At 40.6% G+C, this 17707-nt stretch overlaps 1 protein-coding gene and 1 long non-coding RNA gene across 21 annotated transcripts in view; both read right to left on the minus strand.

Annotated features, from left to right (window-relative positions):
• The window catches only part of Lpp (LIM domain containing preferred translocation partner in lipoma), an 847859-nt gene that overhangs the window by 660544 nt on the left and 169608 nt on the right, over nucleotides 1-17707 (minus strand). For 3 of the 20 annotated variants that reach the window (XM_013072120.3, XM_087187009.1, XM_021255761.2), the window contains one exon: nucleotides 11562-11609. The exons of the other annotated variants lie outside the window; for them this stretch is intronic. The gene's annotated coding sequence lies outside the window, so the exon portion shown is untranslated. The remainder of the gene's footprint in view (nucleotides 1-11561; nucleotides 11610-17707) is intronic. 20 annotated transcript variants of the gene reach the window in all.
• On the minus strand, nucleotides 4161-11551 carry LOC147825401 (uncharacterized). The gene is made up of 2 exons (XR_015441158.1): nucleotides 4783-11551; nucleotides 4161-4561 (listed from the first exon to the last, which is right to left on the minus strand). It is a non-coding gene; the product is annotated as an uncharacterized LOC147825401 (long non-coding RNA).

Consider the following 17707-nt stretch of genomic DNA (forward strand, 5'->3'; position numbering starts at 1 on the left):
TGGATCTGACCTTTTCTATCTGGGAAGAAAGAGAGTACCCCTCCTTTAGTGCCAATGGTGGAAGACGGGTGTGACTAAACAGTACCACTCAAGCACTCGGTGGTGAACCAGTTCTTATGGGGACAATTTTAAATACTGTCTGAAATATGACAAAGGGATAACATGTGGGCAGGGCCCTGTCTTTCACATACCTCTTCCTTTAAAGTTAATCAAGTTGTTAAGGACTGGCCCAAGGTAGGTGAAGTCTTTCTGAAGAGAGGACAGCCAAGAGGGAGGGTCTTACCTCCACAAAAGAGTTCCCAACCCAAGCTTTTACCTATTATCCATGTACTTCTCTATCCATATGTCTACCTAACTAGCTACTATACATCCAAAAGCGCTAATGTTTTCTCATTTAAACAGCAGTAACAGGTTAAGTGCCAGGTGGGTGAGAAGGCCTAATCCTAGCCTGGTCTTGTTACTAACAAGGAGCAAGATTTGGAAAGGTTACTAAAGCCTTCTCAGGCACTGTCTCCTCATACGTCAAGTGCGATCATGAACAAGATCACTGAGGAACTTTCCAACTTAATAAAAAGCTAAAATCCTAAACGAGCAAGTTAAAAAAACATTATGATGGTCAAGTCAACTGTCTCCAAATAGTTAAAGTGTTGTTTCCTCCACAAGTTCTAGTTTTGAATGCAAAACGATATGCCACGGTTCAAAAATCATCCATACTTGTGCCTTTGATGGTGAAAAAGCTTACCACGGAAAGCCAACAAAGTTTTGCTTAAAAACAAGCTATTTTCAGGAAAAATTCTCCAAGTTAAAGCCCTAATTCACAAAATGGGTTTAGCTGGTATAACACTATCTTTTTTCTGCAAGTATTAGGCTCTAAAAGTCCCCACACACACTCCTAACAACATTTTATTTGAAAACTGTTTGATCCTTAAATAAACCTGTAATTTCTCCTGTGGGGAAGGGAGGGCAGATGGAGGTCTGCAGTTTAGACCAAATGACTTCATACTTCATACTAGATTATTACAAGATGACAGATGTGAACCGTAGGAATTTTAACAATATAGTTATGCTATCCAAAGAATGTTTCGCAGAGCACAAGACTGGGAAATTACCTACAAGATGGTTCCATTATAACATAAATTTGGTAGAGCCTGACTTTAACAAAGCATAAAGGAAACCTGAAGGAAAATTGTGGCGATTGTTTTTACCTTCTGACTTCTCAGAATTAAGCTTGCTAAATATGCATGGTGATTTTACTGAATAGATGAATATAATAACAAGAGGTTTTTCAAAGTGATTCGGCCACTTACAAAGCTAGTATTTCATGCAGCACATTTTAGGAAATGCTGCTGTGCATATGGCAAATGTTCTTGGCAAGAATACAGCTTTATATCTAAGGATGACCCACCCTACCCATGACAGTTAAATTCTACAACCCAATTAGGAATTTGTATGTTTAATTCCATTTTTTCCTTCACCAGATTTATATATTAACTAGTGTGTTTAACACTATTATTATCCACATCAGATTTGTCTTGTAATAGATGTGGCAATAATCCAGTAAAAGTTTTGACAGTCAAAGGGATTGAGACCTTCTTGGAAAGTCTTGGGATGCAGAAGGAACTCGCTCCAGAAGGGCTGGGTGGGTTCTCCCTTCACTTTTGATCCACTTCGTGTTGTTTAGACAATACCAAGGATAATCTCTCTCCTCTCTCGTCTCTCTCTCTCTTCCCTTTCTCTACATACTCTCTCTCCCTTTCTTTCCATCCTTCCCTCTTTATCTCTAAAATTATCCATAGGATTAACTTAGAATCAATCTTTTTTATGGCAAAAAATAAGAAAGCATTGAGTATGGTTAATAAGGAGCCAGAATGAATGCCGCCTCTGTTTAACAGAAAAACCCCGTATTACATGTTCAGATTTGTCTTGGGGCCTCAGTTTTCTCACATATATAATGAGAAAATAGATTTCATGCTCGCACATGACATGATTCTAGGACTTTAAGGGTGACTCATCATTATCTCTGAAGACAATTCCAATGTAGAGTTACACAGCACAATGACAAAATAGGACTTTCCAGTGTTTGCCTCCTCACAGAAACATCAACTTGAACAACTATTCATGCACAAGAATACCTGCACAAGAGCTAAGGAACTTATCAGCACATCAGAGCCCCTGGGTGGAGCACAGATGTAGAATAGGATGCAGTGAAGAGAGTAGGAAGGGCCATTTCCTGTTTCCTGCATTCTGCCCTCCCAAATCCCTACCATGCCATGCTGAGAGAGGCAGCCCCCAATGAGGGAGGGAAAGAGGGTACAATGAACATCTCCTGTACTTCTGTGTGGACCCCAGCACCACGTGTCCACTGCAAAATCAGTAACTCAAAGATACATCTGAACTCGCATGTTCATTCCAGCTCTATTCACAATAGCTCAGTATGGAAGCAAAGCAAGGCCTCACTGAGGGATGATTGGGTAAAGCAAATGTGGTGCACAGACAATGGAATGTGCTTCAGTCTTTAAAAAGAAGAAAATTCCATCATTTCTGACAACATGGATGAACTTGGAGGAAAGATAAATATTGCATGCTCTCTCTCACTTTAATATGGAATCTAAAAAGGATGAACTCACAAGAGTATCGAGGAGAAAGACGGTTACCAGGGGCTGGGGTCGTGGAGAAAAATGAGACATTGAACAAAGGACACAAAAGTTTAGTTGTACGATATGAAAAGTTCTGGAGACCGAATGTATGGTTGGGTGGTGTTAGTTAACATGGCCTTATATAACTGAAATTTGAAAAAAAATAAATAAATAAAGTCCTAAAGGTTCCCACCACACAAACAAACAAACAGAAAAATAACTGTGTGAGGTGATATGGTAATTAGCTTGATTCTTATAATCATATCACAAAGTAAATGTGCAAAAAATACATTGTAAATCTTAAACTTATATAACTTTTATTGCAAATAATATAATAAAACTGGAAAAGCTAAATTAAATTAAAAATTACTTTTCATGACAAAAAAAAAAAAGACATTTCCCAGGATGTTTTGACCAAAGGCAACACCTTTGGAGCAAGTGTTGCTGTGTCCACATCCCACCCCCGACTGCTGCCGGAATACCTCCACAACTTGCAGGTACATGTTCTGGGGTGTTGGCTAAAACTTGAGCCCTGTTATTTTGCAACCATGGCATGTAATATTTGGCCAGCAGTGTGCACGTTATGGTGTCTCATCGGATCACTTCCTAAAAGTGACAGTGAGTTTCAAACCACCTTGACATGCATGGCAGAGAGCTACATCAGGGCAGCCACTGTGTTGAAAGGCACTCAGCATCCATGGCCGGGGTTCCAGGGGCATCCCACCTGTCCTAATGACTGTCCATAGGAAAGGTGCTTAACACCCTGATCTATGGCCCAGCATACAATGTATTATGGCAAATGTTCTCCTGCCTACACCCACCCAGATTTATTTTTAATGGCAAAGGATAAAAGTGCTTTAATACTGGCTCCTAAGAAAATGAAGAGATAAAGGAAGTAAGACTTCGACATCTTTCAAAAATTAAAGCCCATTAATATAGCCCTTAAACATCATGTGAAAGAAAAACAAATAAAGAGGACTCCATAGACCTTCATTAGAATCTCTAACGAATTACCAGCTGGCTCCCTGGCCCATTTTATGTAGAGGACACGGAAACTACAAAAGCCTCACTTGCACACACGCTTGGGCTGGACTCTGGGAAGTCTACGAGGTCACCCCTCCACAGGCCTGGACAGTGGCCAGGGGCAGCATGAGGGAAGCACAAAGGAAGCAGGTGCAGCTCCCGCCCTTCACAGCCTGGCTAGGCTTCTCCTCTTTTCTGCCAGAGCAAATTCTACCCCAGTGCAGATTCCAGGTCAAATCCTTCCTCCCCCAGGAAGGCTTCCTTCACATTCTCCTCACTTGTCTCAGGTCCCAACCAAACCTATTCTCTCCCTCGTCCAGTGATCACAAATTCCTTCCCTACATCTCTGTCCCCAACCAGAGGCATCTGCACTGACTGTCACCAACTCCATTCTCCCAAAAAGAAAACTTCTCAAGAGCACAAGCTATGTCTGGTTAAAGTTAACAAATATAAAGACAAAACTTGTCTAAAGAAAAATTCAAGACAAGTAAGCAAATAAGCTATCACACAGGCAAGACTTTATTACAGACAAAAAGACAAACATAGGTGAAAGATTCCAAGCTAGAAATTGAGCAAATTGGTGTTAAATGTGGAATAAAGACTTTTGAACACAGGGCAATACATTTAATTTATCAAAGAATGGAGCTAGCTAACATTAAGTGAGTGTAAACTATGAGTCAGGCAGGGTTGACCATTTTCCAGTATGAATGTTTTTAACTCCCAAAGTAGTCCTCACGGTTGGTACTGCTGTTACCTCTGTTGGATAAGGGGATAGTCAGGCAAATGAGCTGCAGAGATATCATTATGAGAAAACAGGACTGGCTTCAAACTTAAGCAAAAACACTTGAGGTTGCGCACATGATGATCATGTTGTCATAACTCCGCAGAGGACTGCCAACATCCTGACAAAAAGAAGAAAGAATCATACACTATCTTCCTAATGCCAGACAAAGGAGGAGACCTGCAGAAGCGCTCAAGAAGCAAAGGGCCATACAAGTGAAATGCACTGAAAGGTCACATATCGCAGTCTCCAGTCTGAACCTGCCTTTATGAAAACATGAAAGTCTTGTTTGCGAGAGAAGACCGAAGCCACTAAAGAGCCTGCAGCCCATTCCTAACTTACCTCACTTCTTCAAATTGCATCTTGTGCTCTTTTTGCTGAAGCAGTGAGGCTGAACTCGTAGTTGCACTGTTGCTTTATGAGTGACAGAAATGCAGTTGCTACCCTGACTGTGAGCATTAGAATTGCTGGTGCGGCCTCCATGATGAGTTCGCAGGCATTTTCCTTCCAAAGAAGGTTAAAGACATTTTAGCAAAGCACTGGGTGTGAAATTCGAACTTGAATGGTCAAAGAGAGCAACTCGGGGCCAATCTTAATGATACCAATTCTCAGAGGAGGGATCCTGTAGTAAACAACCTCTTGGTTCTCTGCAAAACATTTTTAATTTCATGCCCTGCTAATCACACAGCTGTTAAATTTCTCTTCCCATCAGTTGTAAAAAAATAAATAGATAATAATTGTAATAATAATTAAAGAAACAGTTGGGCTTCAAATAAAATTTGAGGCCTAATGAATTTTCCCATCTGGAATTAATAATGTAGTAGACGGTGACACTGCCTGAATTTGGTTGATGTAAACTTATCTTACATTATTGTAAGCATCACAATGGAAGACTGAACATGAAAAGCTTCTGATTTGGCTGGCCACAGAACGTAGTCTATGTGACACTCTCAGAAAAGCCTACCACCTGACACTTCACAGCTTACTCCCTCCACTGTGATCTTGTCTCCTTTCAGCCACAATAGGCACTAGAAACACAGAAACACGGAAACACAGATGACGCCTGGCCTTATGGGTTTGATGACCCAGACCCCAGAGAAGAGAAAACCAGAGTGGACACACTGCTAACATGTCTATCTAACCCATACATGGAAACCAGAAAGAGCCTAGAACTAGCACAGCCAGGCCAGAGCTGAGGACTAAGAATATATGGGGGATTTGCAAATAGTTCGAGAACAAAGAAAGAGAAAAATCCAGAGGAATCTGGCAGTAATGGTGTGCCAACTGGGCAGAAGACAGAAGCTAAGGACCTGGGAAGAAAACTGCAGGGGAAAAAAGTGGCCAAAAAAATATCCTTTAAACAGGTAAAAAAATAAAAAAATAAAAAGCAAAAAGAAATAAAATAAGCATGGTAAGATGGACCAAAATATCCATGAAGGGTCTTCAAAGGACATATTCTTATATTTCTACATTCCATGTTTCCCATAATTTAAGCTATAAAACACCAGGGAATGCTTAGAGCAGTGGTGGCAAACCTATGGCACACATGTTATCTGTTTTTCTTTTAAGACAAAAAGATGTTAATGTATGAGTTACTTTTTCTAAACTAAAACCTCACTATTCGGGTTTAATTGCAGTGTTGATACTTTGAGATAAATAAGTGGGCTTGGGGTTGCAGTTTGGGCATTGGGTTTCTAAAAGGTTCCCCATCACTGGCTAAGAGTATTGATACACTGCTCTTCATCTGGCAAGTTCCGGCCCTAAAGTTCATCTGATGAACTCTGCCAGTCTTAAAAGTGCACTCAAATACCATCTCTCTCATAAGAACCTCCACCCTCACCTCGTCTATGGGTCCTCAAAGGCTGCTATCCTTACCTCTCCTTTGTCACTTGGCATGTTTTGCTTTGGACCACAGCTAGTTAATTTCATGTGAACATCTTACACTGAATTACAACCTCCAATAGACAAAGAAACACATTTAGCTATATTTTTATTCCTCTATGCCAGGCCTGGGCTTTGCAGAGTTGACACTTGAAGCATAGATGTGATTTCTTAAGAAAATCTAGAGGAAACTTTCTTTTATTTTTGGTGCAGAAGACTTAATTCTAAGGATTTACAAATTTTACCCATTATAATTGCCCTACATTGCCCTGTAAATGGCAACCACTACCTATTTCATTGCTCTTTGAAAGTTCACATAAGTTCAAAATATTAACATAATACTCAAGAAATCACTGTGGTGGTCTACTAGAGAAAATTACAATATAAATGCAACTTTGTTCTTCTGACCTATGCTCCTAAATATAGGTGTGAGAATCATCTGCAGGAACCTGAAAGGGCTTTGTTGAAATCTCAGCATCCCTACACACCACTCCACACTTCAATGAAAACTATCATTAAATCCTTGACATTAATGATAAAAAGTCAATGAGTCTATTGCACAAAAACAAACGAAACACCAAACATAATTTACTATGAATGTCATTGCATTTTTATAGCAGTTGATGAATCTATCTCATTTGATCTTTTCCATGATCTTTTCCATGCATCTTTTCTGCAGCAGAAAAATGGAAGAATTATTTCAGTGATCAGGAAACTCCCTAAGACATGGTTGGCCTAAGAACGCACAGCTAGCAAGAGGCGATGGCAGGACGTGATTCAGAATTTCATATTCTCTATCCAGAATTTTACCATTTATAAATAACTACCTTTCTAGAGTGAGACCTGGGAGGGAAGGGGAAGGGAAGGGGAAGGGAGGGGAGGGGAGGGGAGAACAGAGAAGAGAAGCGAGGGGAGCAGAAGGGATGGAGGGGAAAGGAGGAGATGCCTGCTGGATGGCAAAGAGAGAGGGAGATAGAGAAAGAGGGAAAGGATAAGGAAAGGGGAAATAAGGAAAGGAAAGAGGGAGAGAGGAAGAGAGAAAAGAAGAAAAAGAAGGTAGGAAAGAAGGATGGAAGGCCCATTGGAATAAGATTGCTAGTTAAATTTCCTGGAAAACAGAAAATCTTGAAGTGTACTTTAAAACAGTACTGATGAGACCGAACTCCCAGACAGACAGTTTCAGCACCATCTTAGAGCGTAACAGAAATGCAAATTTTCCCACACTACCTCAGGCCTACTGAACCTTCACTTCTGAGGCTGGGATTCCCCAGGTGATTCCAGTACACGCTGATTTGAGAAGAGGGCATTGAAAATTAGTGTATGACCTAGGGAAAGAGTAAAAAGTTAACAGGCAGAGGGAGGAAAATGACAGAAATAAGGAGGTCCAGCGTCTACCTCGAAGTTTGTCAGCAAAGACAGAGGAGAACCAGGAGCTGCTGGAGAGTCTGCTGGGAAGGACTGGGTCTAAGAAGTTCCAGCGATGCCACACTGTGGAGAAGGCTGCTCCTGGCAGTGCAGGATAAGAATGTGCAGTCCAGAGCCAACAGATAAGATCCAGGCTGGATCAGAAGGCAGAAGGAACGAGAGTATCATCATGTGATTCAGGACTGAAGTCACAAGCGTTTCAGAGGAGAACCTTATTTGCTTCGTGGAGGAGCATAAGACGAAAAGGAAGGGAACATTGTAAACATTCTCCACATAAAACATGAGTGAGGCACTCTCGTATAAATCATCTTCATAGATAAGAGGGTAATAATCCTGGCCCAGCTGGATTGTAGGGATGAAGGACTGACTAGAGGAATCTGAGAAGATGGCTCTCAGCATTCTGCTCTGCTTGGAGTTGGCACTTTGTTTCCCCATTGGGCGAATATAGGGGAGTGAAAGAGCAGAAAAGACGCTGACCCTGCTCTGCTGCTGCCTCTCCCCACGTTCTCTTCTTCTCAGGGCAGCCAGAGAGGGGACTTCTTGTGGTTAGAAACCATCATTTTTAGGCACAGTGCATTTCAAAACCTGAGGCTCCTTCACTTCCTGCTTCTCACTTTTACTTTGTCAGAAGGGCTGCAGGTCCTCAAGTGTGTGACCTTAGCACAGCTTTCTTTCTAAATGACACACAACTATTTTTATAGGCAAATGTGCTCTGTTGGACTCTTTCAGCATGGAACTCTTGGCTGTCCTGCGCATGAATGTAGCTCTGCTCTGAGAGGACCTCTGCTCTTCCAACGTGCTGGAAAGTGAACACAAGTCAGTCCAGCTGGCTGGCCGAAAGAAGTCTCTAGGAAAGGTTTACTAGGGGACATTAAGGGGTTGCTCAAAGACACAGGTCAGAGTCACAGTCAGCAAGCTGGCTGCTGCCCCTCAGGACTTCCTAGCCTGGGCCTGAGATGTACATGCTGAGCATCCCTGAGGGCCTAGGGTTATGCAGCTGCCCTTTCTACACTGGCACCTCCTTGAACTAATATTTGTGGACAATATGTTAAAATCTGATGAATTAAAGCACAATGAATAAGGCAGGAATCACCTTTCCTCAGAGTTGACCCCAGGAAGATTTGAACAGGCTTGCCTTATGCCTTCGTCTTCCTATTCAAGATCGGTCTCATGCCTTCCTCTTTCCACCACAGGTACCTGCTACTCTGCATTCCTCATTCCACACAGTTTTGGAAAGGGTTTGCCCATCTAAGCAGCTCCAGGTTCATCCCTCTGCCCCTGCGCATTCCATTTTCTTAGAAAGTGTTTCCCTTTATCAAAACCTGGTGTCACAGTCAGCCCAGCTGTGACTTTCCCCAGGAAGCTTTCCTTCCTCAGGCCCTGCCCTCCATTCCAGTTAGAAGCAATTGCTCTCTTCTGTTCTCTGAACTCTCTGTGTAAGTTTCCACCTTCTCATTTAAATTAGAGTTATTAAATTAGCTATTTGTGTTTTGACTCACCTTCCTTAGCTGGTTCCCACTTCCCCTAATACTTTCACACCTATCATCTTGCTCCAGCCTCACAACATGCCAGAAGGCAGAAGAGGCAGGCAGAATTACAATCAGTACGCAGACACACCAGAGCTTAGTAGTTAAGAGAGTAGTTGCCAGAGCTAAATCACCTGAGTTCTAATCCCAGAGTGACCTATTAGGAACTGTGTGACCTTGAGAAAACTATGTAACATCTCTGCGTCTCAATTTTTCATCTGTGAAATGAAATAATAGTAATTTCCTCAAAGGCTGGCTGTGAGAATTAAGTGACTTCATGATGCAAATGGTCAAAAGAGTGCCTAACTTAAAAAGCATTTAGTAAAAGTCTGAGCAAGTTCAGAAGTGGCCATAGCAAAAATTTCCAGATTTATGTCATGTTTTCCCCCTCAATCTGCTATCTTTCTAAAATTGTTCATCAAATCAGTAAATAGTTATTAAGCTAACAGGTTACCCAAGTGTGTTTCCAGGTACCTGGGAAACAGACAAAAAGAAGAAACATAAGGTCCCAAATTCAAGGTCCTTACACTCTAGCAAGTGAGGTCAGAAATGGTGGGAGAAAAATCAGTGAAAAAGTTTTTAAAAATTAAAATTTTAAAAGCCAAGATAGTAAACATACTGTTTTTGAGGTCATTTTTAGATGTCACCTCTCCAGCCAAATACTCCATTCTACTAATTTGACTTTTGACAAAACTGTACACAAAACAAATATTTTCTATTCCACTTACAAATTATATTTTTAGAGTCCAATGTTCACTTAGAATATTGTGCCATATCTCACCATTTCTTCAGAGAAAGAACAAGCGCTCACTCCTGGGTTTTGTATGATGATCCTGTACATGGATTTAGACTCAGCCCCTTCTATAAACCCAGGCACTGCCCCAGTGTTGACATCTGACTTAAGGGAAGAATATTTCTGACAAGATATTCAGCTGCTGTATTTGGGAGCAGACAATTTTAAGAAATTAATTACTAGAGGAACATTCTACTCCATGTCAGTCATGACAATGGACTTAACAGACTTGGTGGATTTCAGCTAGTGAGAGGGTTAACCAAACTGAGGACTTTTGGACATGATGCTTTCACATCTAGCAAAATAGCCATTTAGCCTCTTCCCCAAATTTAAGATACATTTTTTAATTGAAGAAAAATATTTTCTATCTGAAACTACTGAAAGGAAATTGCAAAGGTCAGAGGAGCAATTAATGAAGTTAAGAGTAAAAACGATGTAAGGATTGATGATTCAAAGAGTTGATTCTTTGACAAGATAGGGAAGTATCTAGAGATGGAGAGACAGGAATGAAAAGAAGAAGCAAAAAGAATCACATATAAATATATATATATAAATTTCCATATATATATCATATATCTATAAATTCCCCAAGATGAATGTATTTACTATGAATAACAAGTATATGCTAAGAAAAAGTCAAGAAAAAATATTTCCTGCACCTTGATTTTGTTATATTGATACTTACAGACTTTTTGATAGTGTTTTTCGATCACATACCTACATCACTTGTCGTTCTTACAGTCTTTGCCTTGATTTATAGTTAACAACTTTTTATTCTGCTACTCTACCACACCTGGGGATACACACAGGGATATATTAGGAAAAAGAGATCTAAGTGGTTGTGTGTTTATGGGGAAGGACAGCCAAATAGGAAGTAGAAATCAATCCATGCTTTCAGATTTCAAATTGTAGATGTCTATCCTTCTCGCCAAACTGGATGAATCTCATTTGCTTAAAAGAAATAAAATTCATATCCTTGGCTGGAAGCTTTCATGCCTCTTGTTTCTGTACTTGTTCTAAATAATGATCCTTAATAACTTGGAAATCTGTTAAGATGAAATGTATTAAAACTAAAATGATGTGATGATTAAAATCAGATACAAATGGGGTCTCAGTTACCCTCAGCTGGAATCTCAACATGGAGAATCCTAACCACTGAAAGAACTTCCGGGGGAGCCAGAAGAACTAAAATTGTTTAGCATTGTTGGCCACCAAACACTTGTAGGAAATAAGCCACAGAGTTAGAGAATGCTCACTCTAGATCAGCTAGGAAGACAGAAACCAACAGCAGGCAGGTTAATCAATGGAATCTTTTATTTAAGTGAAATAGCATTTTAAAAATAACTCTTAACTTTTAACAGATCAATAGCAAAGCTGCTGGGCTTAAAGAATCTTCACTGCCCACCTCGGACCCCATCATTGAAGGTTTTGTGCCTTCTTCAAATCCTAAGACTCCTTAGTGCATACATTTAAAAATAATTTTAAAATTCACTAACCTTTAGCAATTCTTTGGAAGAAACGGAGGCATGGATGTTAAGAGCAGTCTAGGGAAACAGAGCAAATAAATAGCTCAGCCATAAATTTTTATATAAGATAATTTTATATGTTGCCTTTTCCCAAATATATAGTATTTGTGTTCTAAACTTCAGTCCTTTTAGAAGGATTAAGAAATTGAAATAATTGACGTGCCAAGCAAAATTGAAAACCATGTCCAAGGTCAAAGAGTGAGCACTAACAAATGCAGGCAGCTAAATGACACCTTGGGAAACTCAGCTCAGAGAAACACAAAACATCCATTCTGTAAGCTTACATTTCATGTGGATGGCTCTGCAGAGAAAACACCAAACTTACAGAAGAGTAATTTTTTTAGCCACCATACATAAATATGTCAGGCACAAAATCAAACCACTCTAAAATGATGTGAAATCCATTCAGTCTTATGTACAGAAAAACATAGCAGCATTTGTGTGAGATGTGGGAAACATGTAACCCAAATGTGCTCCGCGGGTTAGTAACTTGAACAAGGAATTCACTAAAAAAAGTGTGAGGAGCCGACCAGAGAGAGGGCTGAGGAAAACACACTGTGAGACACATTTGATATAATAGTCATATGATTAACAAACTGTCACATCAAAGTTTTCTGCAACGTGGGAACACTTAGACACTTCATATTTTTAAAACTGACATTTTGATTCATTACTGTAAATAGTACTTTGGATTAAATATTGTGACAAGGAACAGATCATACATATATATATGTACATATATATGCACTCTATATATTACACGTGTACATTTTTTCTAGCTCTGTAACATTTGATAATATGTGAAAACCTTTTCCTACATTGACAGTTTGGGGCAGTATGAAAACAGTATTTCACTCCTGAGGTATCCTTTTTCTTTCTTTCCTTCTTTCTTTTTTCAAGAAGGCAGATGGACTTTCTCCATTCTGCAAAGTCTATGAAGTAGAGAGATTTCAAAAGTGACAAGTTAACTTCTAAAGAAATTCTGAATAAGCCTGAGCTCTCAGGGAAGGATCTTATAAATACTGTTACAACTAACCCCAATATCACTGCCACAAACATATGTAAACTATCTCTTTTGTCTCCGGGACAAAGCAAGCACACACATAAGAAATTCTAGAGCAAAGCAATGATGTTTGAAGCAAGACCATTACAAACTGATTTTCTCTCCACCTTTTTTGTTAAAGCCTCAGTTTTTTCTCAAGATCACTGTTCTACATTGAACTACATCAAAGTAGTTCAACTGAACTAAGCAAACTCTGGGTAGAAATGGGGGCTGCAGACAAGGGGAAAGTATGCAAGAATGCTCCAATTCCCAAGATAAACTTTCTTCTAAAAGAAAGTATTGTACAAAGATAGTGTCTGACGTCCACCTAATAGCAATTGATACTATTTTCTAAATTTCACTTCACCTGCCTTCAAACAACATATAAAATATTCATCCCTCCCTGAAATATCCAAGTTTCAATTTAAATTTTCTCCTTGATAGTTCCAGTTATTATGTTCTTCTAAATTGTGGAAACTTTATAAAAAGACACATACACACACACACACACACACACACACACACACACACAGGCACACCCACGTACAGGTACAGAATACAGAAATAGCCCACACATTTGTCTTTTGTATTCAACTTTCTCTCTGGACATTATACCATTATTATTCAACTCATTCTCCTCCTTAAACACCTGGAAAGACACAGAAAGAAAACATGAGATCTATATATAACAAGATATTATACTTACTACAGATCAGCTTTGTCTCTGCACCAAAATTTAAATTAGGCAACAATGTTCTTTCTGAGCACATATATTTAAAAAAAAAAAAACAACTGCCCTACCTTTGTGGATTTTCAGAAAGGGTGCAAATATTATAATCCAAATCATCCAAGTCATATTAAAATTTAGGAAAGGATAATGGATATCATCTAATAAAAACGGCAAAAATCAAGAAAACTCTACAAAACATCAAAAAACCAACCAAAATCTGTGTTTTAGAAGTGGCCTTCAAAAATCCCTGCATCCTTCTTTTGTAATAAAATAATCTAGTTTTGTTCTTCACTAAATTAGTCAGAAGCCAGAGAATCTTCTTTCCTTGTATTCTGTTTGTGCCCCCATTTGTTAAAAATTAAAGGAGTCTTAAAAAGTATTTGAAAGCTTATTTCAATTTGAACAAATTAAACAAGACAGAAATGCAATATTTTCCCTTGGATTTCAGAAAAAGAATAAGGCACTGAAAGTACTGCCCAATGTATTAAAAAATTACTGTTTGAATCTGAGGCCTTGTAATTGTGTTCTCCAACACTTAAGGGAGTAGGGCTGGTGACTCCTTCGTTGAAGCCCAAACCACCGTTGAAGGAACAAGTCCTTTCCTGTAAGCACTGGGGAAAAGTAGATGTAACACTGCAATATTTGGAGATAGGAGATCTCGATCTGAATCAGTTCTCAAGCACTTAATACCTGAGGTGAATTTGAGCTGGTCACTTCACTTTGATCTTTTTACTGCAAAGTGAGGATAATAAAAGCATATTGTGTTTGATGAAAATTCAGTAAGAGCATACAAGAAGTGTGCACAGAATCTAAATTGGTAAGAATACCGCTCCCCCAAAATCTTAATTTGGCAATTTTCACCAGTGATTAATAAAAAATTTTAAGAGGCTATCTGAATGCAACTAAGTTCAAAAAAAAAAAAACACAAGACATTACCAGATGCTCTATGTATGTGTTTAGGTCTCTGTCGGGTGTCATTCCTGAAAGGCAGCAAGGCAAAGAGGAAGGAAAGAAGAAAGGAAGGAAGTTTCATTTAAGGCACAGTTCCTGTCCCTAAGAACCCTGTAATCTTATGGAGGAGACAGTATTTCACAGGTGAATTTTTGGAATAATACAGTGGCTCTCAGGAGAGTTTAGATGAGGTCTTATGTGGTATCAGCAAACAGTTCACAGCAATAGAGAACATGTCATCATTGCTTTGCCCTTTTCAGCGTCTACTGAATTTGTGGAATCTAATAGGAAAGCTCTGCTGAGAAGGGTCTCTGCAGATGCCCATTGCTGGTGGCAATTCAGTCTGAATGTCTTACTTCAGTTCTTGTAGCTGTATCAGAACACCTGAAACTGGGTCATTTACAGACAACAGAGGTTTGTTTGGCTCATAGTTCTGAAGGCTGGGAATTCCAAGAGCATGGCACCTGCAACTGCTGAGGGCTTTTGTGCTGCTTCATCCCATTGCAGCAGGTGGAAGGCCAAGAGACTATGAGCATGAGAAAACCAGAAAGCAATAGGAGATAAGATTAATTTTTAGAGCAAGCCATTTTTGGCGTAACTAACCCACTCCTGTGACATGAACATTACGCCATTCTCCGAGCCAGAGGCCTTGTCACCTGACCGCTTGCTATGAGACCCCAACACATGGACTCTGAGAGACACACTAAAACCGTTTTCTCATTCCTTCCTGGGCAATGACCTCCTCCTCTTTTTTTCCACCTTCTCTGTTCATTCCTGGGGAGAACAATGTCCCTCCACATCCTTCAGGGCTAGAGAGGGCACACAGGAAAGTAGTAGCGTGAGCTGATGGGAACATCACCCAGCTGGGAATCAGGAGACCTGACTTCCTGTCCCAATCTTCCTCTTATCCCAGCCTCTGACCTTGCCAAATCACTTCCACTCAATGGGGTGCGGTACCCTCACACATCCAACGAAAGTAAGGAGTATTTAACAGTTCCTCCTACTCCAAGATGTCTGAGGTCTATGTCCCACAGTTTCCAACCATTTCCCGATGACAGTTGGGGGCTCACCAGTCACACAGATCCCCCAGAGGCTCTGACATGACCACATCCACAGTTTCTATTGTGGGGAAGGTCGGGGACTCCTTCAGAAAATAGCTGATCTAAACAGAGCCCAAGGAGTGTCATGGCAACACTGCTCGCAAGCTGCCAGAGGTAGGAGAAAAAGCAGACAATATGCGTGTGCAGCTGCCACATTTCAGAGCAGCATTCAAACCTCATTAATATCATCTCGCTTAATACCAAGTCCCATAGATTATGAGCTATTTTTACTGTGCATTTAGCAGATTTGTATATCATCTTCCCTGGCAGCGGTTTCACAGTCCACTACTGAGGACTGTGCCGTGAGAGAGCCTTCAAGACCTTAGCAACCCAGAGTTGACTCAGGAGAAAGAGGAGAGGAGAGAAGGAAAGAAAAGGAATAATAATGAATAAGAGGGAGACAGATTTCCAATGGGGTCAGGGCGGGCCCTAAAGAGTAGAGAGTAAAATGTAAAAAAAATCCAGTCCTGTAAACATTCAAGAACGAGGCACCCAAGTTCCAGCTCTCCAAAGAGCTGCATGAGTGGATACAAAGGTGGGAAAGCAGGAAGTCCTCTGTTTTATGGGGTGAGCACAGGCCTTCCACCTCAATTTCTACCACAACCTCTGCCAAATCTCATTAGTCTCCACCATCCAAGCCTCTTAGAACAGTCTTGCATTCCACTCTGCAAAGCCCTGCCCGCATGTTCTAGGAGGTAAGCACTTGTTCACTCTACAGTGCTTTTCCGTGCTTAGAAGCATGAGCTTTTGCTAAACATCCTATTTAGAAACAATCTGCCTCCTTCATATAGGAACGAGAATGCTAGTTCTTGATGATCACTCAAACTAAGCCATGTGGCGACATGCAGCTTAGAGCCTGTCACAGATCAAGTACCCAGTGAATGTTTGTGGATTTTTATCTGCCTGTTCACACTGTCCCTGTACCACATTATTCCTAATGGTCTTCACAGACAGCAGGAGCCCAGCCGTGGGCTGCTGATAATAAGCAGGAACTCACATGCCAATCATTTCTCTCATGTTTGTGGGGACGTGGGCACCATTCTCAGACCTGCAACTAACCAGGCAAGTAAAGTAAGGTAAATCACTTCTTCCCTGGAAAGAGGGCTGGACTATAAAGACTTTTTAAAGTAACTTTCCTGTTCTGCAGCTATAAACCTATAAATTTCTTATCCATAACGAGTAACAAGAAGAGAGAAAAGCCAATGGAGAACATTGAGGACTCTCTCCTGCTGGGCCTGGTCATTCAGAAAAGCAGAAAGTAGTCCTTAGATTCAATACCTTTCTACTCTGTATGAATGAAGAGGAGAGGGAGGGAAGAGAAAATGAAAAGATGGCAATACAAAGTCAAGTTGAACTGTAAAACAAAGATGAGCCCAGTGCAGTGGCACATCCCCTTGGTTCCAGCTACTCAGGAGTCGCAGCGCAGCGATCATTTGAGCCCAGGAGTTTGAGATCAGAATGATCAATACATTGAGAACCTCATCTCCAAAAAAAAAAGGAAAAGCTGAATTGTAGGACTGGATTCTGAGGGTCAGGGGAACAGAAAAGCCTTCCCCAGGAGGAAGGGTATGTGCTGGTTCTCTAGACAGGAGAGCAAGAAACATACAGGCAAAAAGGCAGAAGGGGCATTCCCTAAGATCAGCCCTCGGCAGCAAAGGGATCATCAGTACCGAGAATGGCTAAACCTCTTCGCAGTTTCATGACTCAGATCACTTCAACCTTCCCTGTCTCACTCGGTAGAGGGTAGAACAATGACCATCCCACCCACCTATCCCTGTAATGCCCTGTGGGTAGTAAGTCTAGCACCAGAAGGGAAACAGGACACGTGGGGTCTGGTCCTTGGTCTATTTCTATTATTTGCCAGAATTTGGCTAAGTGACTTATCTGGCTGCAGGGTGGGAAACCTTGTAGAACTCTAGGCTTCCCAGAAACCATCTTGTTTAAAACTCATGTGTTGCAGATGAATAGATGAAGTTTCATCAGAAAGGGGATGGTTTTTATCAAAAACACATTTCAGTGATCTACACCTAGCTCTTTGGACATGGCTGACATTCACTTGCTTCTGGGTCAGGCCTCAAGTAGATTCTTTCTTGCCTGCCAGAGATTTGCTGTTCAGTTGCCTGTAAAATCCCATTAAAAAGTCCAATTAATTATCTTCCAATTCTAGCTCTTGCTTCCCTAACAAACCTTCGAGAAGAAAGAGTTCTCCAAATTCCCTTGCTCCTCAAGTATACTATTAAACTCATGCACTCCGCTGAGTCCTGATTGGCCCTAGATCAAGCTCACCTCAACG

The sequence above is a fragment of the Heterocephalus glaber genome, unplaced genomic scaffold, assembly GCF_053883595.1.
Source record: "Heterocephalus glaber isolate CG9 unplaced genomic scaffold, H.glaber_assembly_v1.0 deba00001504, whole genome shotgun sequence".
NCBI classification, from domain to species: Eukaryota; Metazoa; Chordata; class Mammalia; order Rodentia; family Bathyergidae; genus Heterocephalus; species Heterocephalus glaber.